The sequence below is a fragment of the Mustela lutreola genome, chromosome 12, assembly GCF_030435805.1.
Source record: "Mustela lutreola isolate mMusLut2 chromosome 12, mMusLut2.pri, whole genome shotgun sequence".
Classification (NCBI taxonomy): Eukaryota; Metazoa; Chordata; class Mammalia; order Carnivora; family Mustelidae; genus Mustela; species Mustela lutreola.
The window spans coordinates 72395262-72402385 of NC_081301.1; positions in this window are offsets into that span (position 1 = coordinate 72395262).

Genomic DNA, 7124 nt, shown 5'->3' on the forward strand with positions numbered 1-7124 from the left:
AAAAAAAAAAAGAATCTCAAAAAGAGTTGGAAAAAAACTAGAGTATATGTTCTAAAAACAAAACCCAAACCACAAGATTCTCAGGCAAGGAATAAAAATTCAAAAAGAAAAGAAGAAATATATTCTTGGCATTTGAGTTTTAACAGACTAGCAGGGGAATAGAAAGGACAGCAGACAGACAGAAGATCTGGTAGAAAACAGCATGAGTCACAGCAAGGATTCCTTCTTCCAGGACAGAAAAAGAAATTCTTTAAGCAGCAAGGAAGGGTGAATGGCAGAACCAGAGGGAAAGTGAGGAGCCTCCTTTATTTGAGGTTGTTGGAGACCCTCCTGGACACGAGGGATAGACAGTGATGTGGGACCAGGTGGGGTGATGGACATCTTAACAGATGCTTTCATGCACAATCGGATGCCACCTTCCTCCCCTGCCCTAGTTCCTTGGCTCAATGAAGGCTTTCTAGACCTTATATCCCATTCTTGGGAAGGAAGGTGGAATATTACACTAGGCAGAGGAGGGCTTGAACAGAAGTTTTAGGTTGAATTATAAAAAATTAGGAATGCTATATCTTATTTATCTGCTTCTAATGTGTGCATAATGCTTTGGGTCTGTCTTGCACCAGTAAGAATAATGAGGAAGATTATCCTCCACTACTGTTGACTGCTTAAACCAATGGGTTTGCCTGTTGCCACCTGGTACCCGAGGGTCTTCTGTTCCTAAAAGAGGCCCAAGGAAAGAACAATAGGGTGTTAGGGAAGGTTGAGACCAATCCTCGTTTTCCTATGAAGGTATTCTACCAAACCGACTACATTTCTTTTGATAGTGCTATCAGGTAGTTCTGGGGTTGGTATACCATAACTTTATCCATTTTTAAAGCAATTTAATGACTTGAAAAATTTAAACATTCATTTTCTTTATATAAGGAATAGGTAATAACCTAAGGGGGGGGAAGGATGCAGAGTAAAAACCTCCCTTTAGGGATGCCTGGGTGGCTCAGTGGATTAAGCCTCTGCCTTCGGCTCAGGTCACGGTCTCAGGGTCCTGGGTCGAGCCTCACTTCGGGCTTTCTGCTCAACAGGGAGCCTGCCCCCACCTCTGCCTGCTGTCTACTTGTGATCTCAGTCTTTGTCAAATAAATAAAATCTTTAAAAACAAACAAACACCTCTCCTTTTAGTACTGGTCCCAGCTCCCTGGATCCCTTTCGAAGCAACCACTGTTACCAGTTTCTAATGCATCCTTTAAAGACAGTCAATGCACATGGCAGCAAATGTGCAAACATTCTCTTATTTATTTCTCTTTTTCCTCAAATGGCAGCTAATATAAATTGATCGGGACCTTGATTTCTATAACAGGACTTGATAGAGTCCTTTGTTCTTTTTATGGCTGCTGATACATCATTGAATGCATGCACCAGGATTTATTTAATCAGTTCTTATTGAGAAGGAGTTTTAGGTTTGCACTTATTAAGCACTTTAAAAAATGACTGGAGATCTACAATCCTCTGAAGAGCTTCAACTCCAGAAGTACCAGTTTGATAATAATGTATATATATGAATTTCAATTGCTATTATTTTAGCAGCATTTAGTTTATTTATTAAAGGATTTTAATTTTACATGTTAAAAGATACTTTATCACTAATTATTACATTTAGAATCTTATGAGGCTTTATGAGCTTTTCTTTCCTCTTTGATAGCCTCATAAAATTTTTATGTTCCCAATTTTGGCTGTCTTGGATAATGTCTGCTTCAGTTCAATTGATAGAATGCTTCAATATGCTACCATCCTCTTCCACTACATCAAAGTATAGAACTTAGAAATATCATTAACAACGAAGTAATTCTAGGGGTGCCTGAGTGGTTCAGTCAGTTAGGCACTGACTCCTGATTTCAACCCAGGTCGTGATTTCAGGGGCATGAGATCAAGCCTCGCATCAGGCTCTGTGGTGAGTGTGGAGCCTGCTTGAGATTCTCTCTCTCTCTCTCCTTCTGTCACTCCCTGCCCCCGCACTCCTGCTCTCTCTCCCTCACTCTATGGGGGGGGGGGGGCGGGAAGATGTGATTTTCTATTTAAAAATCCTTGTGATGGCCGGCTGGCTCAGTCTGTTAACCTGAACTTTGGCTTAGGTCATGATTTCAGGGTCCTGGGATTGAGCCCCACATTGGGCTCCCTGTTCAGTATGGGTCTGCTTCTCCTCCTTCCCCCTGCCTGTGTTCTCCTTCTCTTTCTCTGTCAAATAAATAAATAAAATCTTAAAAAAAAAAAAAAGAAAGAAATGCTTGCTTTGACTAGAATTACTTGCTTCAGCTGCTCTAGAAGCCTGGATCAAAATAACACCCCATCTTGCTGGAAAAACATTTATACTCTCCATTAGTTATAATTTTTCCTAAATAAATTCAATTTAACCTCTTTAGGTGTTAAGATTTGAGCAATTTCTGGGTGAAAATGATTATATATTCCTTTTTACAACTGTCTGGTTGTGCTTTGAGATTCCATATTGGTATTAAATAAACTTAGAATTACGATTCCTATCATTGGTTCTAAGATCTAGCTGTTAGTGACACAAAGCAGGATGTCTCTCCCATGGCCAATAGTTACCTTTGCTTGATGACTTTTGGGGGGAAGGAAATCACCACCCTGCTAGGATGATCATTCTGGATTGTTTGTTTTTTTCTTTTCTTTTCTTTTCTTTTCTTTTCTTTTAAGATTTTTCTGATTTTTATGCTTAAATATAATTATTGCTCCTTTTTAAAAAAAGGTTTTATTATTTATTTGTTTATTTATTTGAGAGAGAGAGAGAGAGAGAGAGAGAGAGACTGCACAAGCAGGGGAAGGGGAAACGGAGAAGGAGAAGCAGAACTCCCGCTGAGCAGGAGGTAGTGGAGGAGGGGGCACCTCAATCCCAGGATCCTGAAATCATAATCTGAGACAAAGGCATGTGCTTAACCTCCTGAACTACCCAGATGCCTGAATTATCTCCTTTTAATAAACCGAACATAACATACTAGCTCTTCTGGTGATAGATTAAAGTAAAACATGATAGATGATATGAGTCTAAAATGAACAGGATGGGGCGCCTGGGTGGCTCAGTGGGTTAAGCCTCTGCCTTTGACTCAGGTCATGATCTCGGGGTCCTGGGATCGAGCCCCACATCGGGCTCTCTGCTTGGTGGGGAGCCTGCTTCCCCCTCTCTCTCTCGTCTGCCTCTTTGCCTACTTGTAATCTCTGTCTGTCATTAAGTAAATAAATCTTTAAAAAATAATAATAAAAAAAAATAAAATCAACAGGAATCTGAGAGGCATAAAGAAAAATTTTTACAAGGTACTGATTTCCCCAAACTCAGGGTCAGAAGTATCAGCAAAAGTGTGTTCTTTTTCTTACAGGCTCTTTAAAATTTACCCAGTGATCCTTTGGATGCTCAGAAGAGTCTCTCATGTTTGCAAGCAGCATCTGTCTTTTTCTTTTACATTGCTGTGAGTTAAGACAGGGCTAATGGCCATGAGCTAGGTGGTTTTCTGGTGATACTTGAACACAACACTACTACAATTGATTTAACATTCAAAAATCTTACCTTTTTCCACTGACAATATAGGCATAATAGTTATGGTGATGCTACACTTAAATACAGGGCACCATTGTTTTTGAATGTCAAGGATCCATCCTCTACTCCTTTGAAATCTCACCTCAATTTTCCTTTGAAAAAAAAGAAAAATACCCCTTCTGTTAGGTATAATGCTGGTTGGCCTGGTGGCCAATATGTTTCTCATACATCTGCCGTAGAGTGGGCTTGTGATCTCAAGTTAGTCACACTCTTCCCTTGGGTCTGAATGTTAGGAACAGATAGAAAATAGTAGCATTCATTCATTCATTCATTCATTTCAGAAAGACTAACAGTTAGCTTTACTCCCTCGTGAAATCTGTTTCTTTCATCTTGCTTCCCATTCTGAGTCATTAAATAAACTCCATTTTTACTTAAATTAGCTCAATCTGGTTTTGATTGCTCGCAACCCAAGAGCTAAAATGGATACAATGATGAAGACAGGATATTGCTTATGAATAATTTAGATGTCCTCAGATGATGGCTATACAAGAAATTATATTTATTTTATTTTATTTTATTTTATTTTTTTTTTTTAAGATTTTATTTATTTATTTGTAAGAGAGAGAGAGAGAGTGAGAGCAAGCACAGGCAGACAGAGTGGAAGGCAGAGTCAGAGGGAGAAGCAGGCTCCCTGCGGAGCAAGGAGCCCGATGTGGGACTCGATCCCAGGACGCTGGGATCATGACCTGAGCCGAAGGCAGCTGCTTAACCAACTGAGCCACCCAGGCGTCCCAAGAAATTATATTTATTTTTGTGAAGATTTTTAATTCCAACCAAAATGAATCACTGTTGGAAAGTTAATTATGGGATCTTGCACAGCAAATAGAGTTGGAAAAATTTTATTAATAAGCAGTTTGAAAGTGCTGGACTGACACAAATATTTTGACAAGGCTATTTTTTTCTGGATTAATTTATATGCTCCTTTGAAGGAGTTGGCCAAGCTGTTAGTACTGTTACTATATATCAGAACTGGGGAGTAGTGTATAGACTCCGACAAATGTCACAATAAAGGGCAGGAGTTGTTCACATAGCCTTTGTGTTCTTTTTCTTTGGTCTGGCTCATTTGTGCTTCTACAGTCCATCTCCAGATTCCATTCTAGACTTTTTCAAAGTCTCTCTTTGTCATCTTCATCATGCTCCACAGATGAACTTAGTTAGACTTTGGAGGCAGTATGGGTATCAATTTGTAATTTTAATTTTTGAAGATAAACTTATTTAAATCAAAAGTGAAAAGACTAATATATTATACGTTAATAATTAAAAAATAAAAGTGAAAAGACTGACCTTACACTATTCCATCTCTATATCTCGAGGTCCTACCTTTTCTTCAAGCATAGTGAAAATTCCAAATATTTTCTAACCCTTTTCTGGTTGACCATTTCTGGACAGACCTCTCCCATTCTGACCCAGTGATGTGGATTGTCTGTACCAGTCTTCTTAGCATTGCTTTATAAACTGGCCCTTCATTTACACACTTTATTTCCCCTCATGGTCCCTTTGGAGGGCAGGGATTTTCATCTTCTGTGATGGTGCCCATGAATGGATGGCATCTTTTTGCAGTCCCCTCCATCCTCTGCCCAAAATCACTGAGGTCAACAAGTGTTAATCAACTCTATTACTAATTGGAGTGCACTCATGGTGATAAGATTTAGAGTTAACAGGAGAAACAGGACAAGAAATGTTCTCGCATCTTATCAGAATCAAGGGGGTCTCAGGCTGTGGTCCATAGGTCATTGAAGTCTACGGACATGTCTAAAAATACATATTTGAAACAATTGGATTTCAAAGACTTGCAGCAAAGCATGTTCTCCACTTTTCTCCAAGCCCTTTCTCTCCCTGTTCTCACCCCCACTTACACATTTACATTACTGGATAAGCTCTGAAGAACTTTGAGTTTGGGATCCTAATTATGTTTTACACTTGGTCTTAGCCAAAAGGCCGCGAAGTAATGGGATCCTAACTATGTTTTAAACCTTGTTGCCATATCTTCAAATTCTCTGCATACCTGCCCATACAGCTCCCTATTTCTCTAGCGTGTGTGTTTCTGAAACTCTTTGACAGGAGTTGTGCTTAACTACAGACCACTACAAAGCTAGGCTTTCACTAATTATTACCAACTGTTGATCTTAAACTTGAGGTTGCCATGTGAGAAATCCATGCCATAGATCAATGTTTGGCTTTCAGGCTTTGAAGTCATGCTTCAGCCTCAGGCTGAGCTCTTCTCTATAAACTTTGCAAACCTTTGCCCCCTCAACTGTACTCTAGTTTCCCAGGAAAGCAAATAGTTTGGCCAAAAGTTATACTTATAAAACTGTCTGTGTAGTGAGCCTGCTGGCCAATAAGAGAAGCATGATTATCTGGGTGTCTTTATGGATAAAGTATAAAGTATAAAAGTCTTAAACTCCGATTTTTTTCAACCACTGAGGTAGACACACTGATTAACTACTCTACTAACTAGGCATGCTAGCAAAGACTAGACTAACCAGGAAAAGTTTGAGGAGAGCTTTGAACGATAGCCAGAGCTGTGCTTCCCCTGGGGTATGAGCAAATGTGGAGGACACCCAGAAGCTTCTTGTTACCAGAATTCCTTCCTTGGCTAGATCTTGTCTTAAGACACTGTCTTTCTATCTCAAACTGACCTAGAAGCTCAGACTAGTTCTGAGACAGGGCAAAGTGAGTAGACAGAAAGAAAGAAGAGCCAGGGAAGATGGCGGATGGCTTTGAAAACCAGTAGAGGCTTTCTCGAGTCATCTGGTTCTTAGGAATGATTTTTAGAGAAGTAAAAATAGAGACAGAGAAAAAGCAGAGAAGGAAGAGAGAAGAACCCAGAAAAACAAGTAAGATGTTCTGTTATCTTAACACATATTAGGACTCAATATGTATGTGTTGGCTACTGATAAAGGAAAGCTTTTCCTAATTTTTGAAGCCAAATACTGCAATACATATATTTATTTTTTTAGTACTTTACATTGCTATACCATATCACAGATCATATTTTTCACTTATTACTGTCTAGAGTGATATATCCTTAAATAGGGGGAGAGAAGGCTGCTCAAGATGACCGGATGAGCAGTGGTCCATGCCAAGGCTTTGAACACCCATTTCATAGCTCCTTCTCTCTGCATTTTGGAGATAGGGTTAAAAATTAAATGGCAGGCTCACTCGGCACATTTTGTTTTGTCTCTTTGCATTTTCCACATAAGAGGAAGGGGGTGGTGGACAAAGGGATGAAGCAAAATGCAAGGCTCGCCCTGCCTGTGAAGAATGCAGCTGGTGAAGGTGTTTGACCAGCAGCGATAATGGCCCTTGTTCACTCTCACTGCTTTCATTAATGGCACTTGTAGAGAGCGTGGTGTTTGTACTTATGTGGAGCGACAGTAGGTCATCCAGAGTTATATTTTATTGTGTTACTTTTCTCTAAGGGCAACGTTACCTATTAACCAACCACCTTCTCTTTGCCCACATTCCTGCTAGGTGTTGTAAAAAGGAGAGATACAATTTCTGAAAACTTTGAAACAATGAAAGA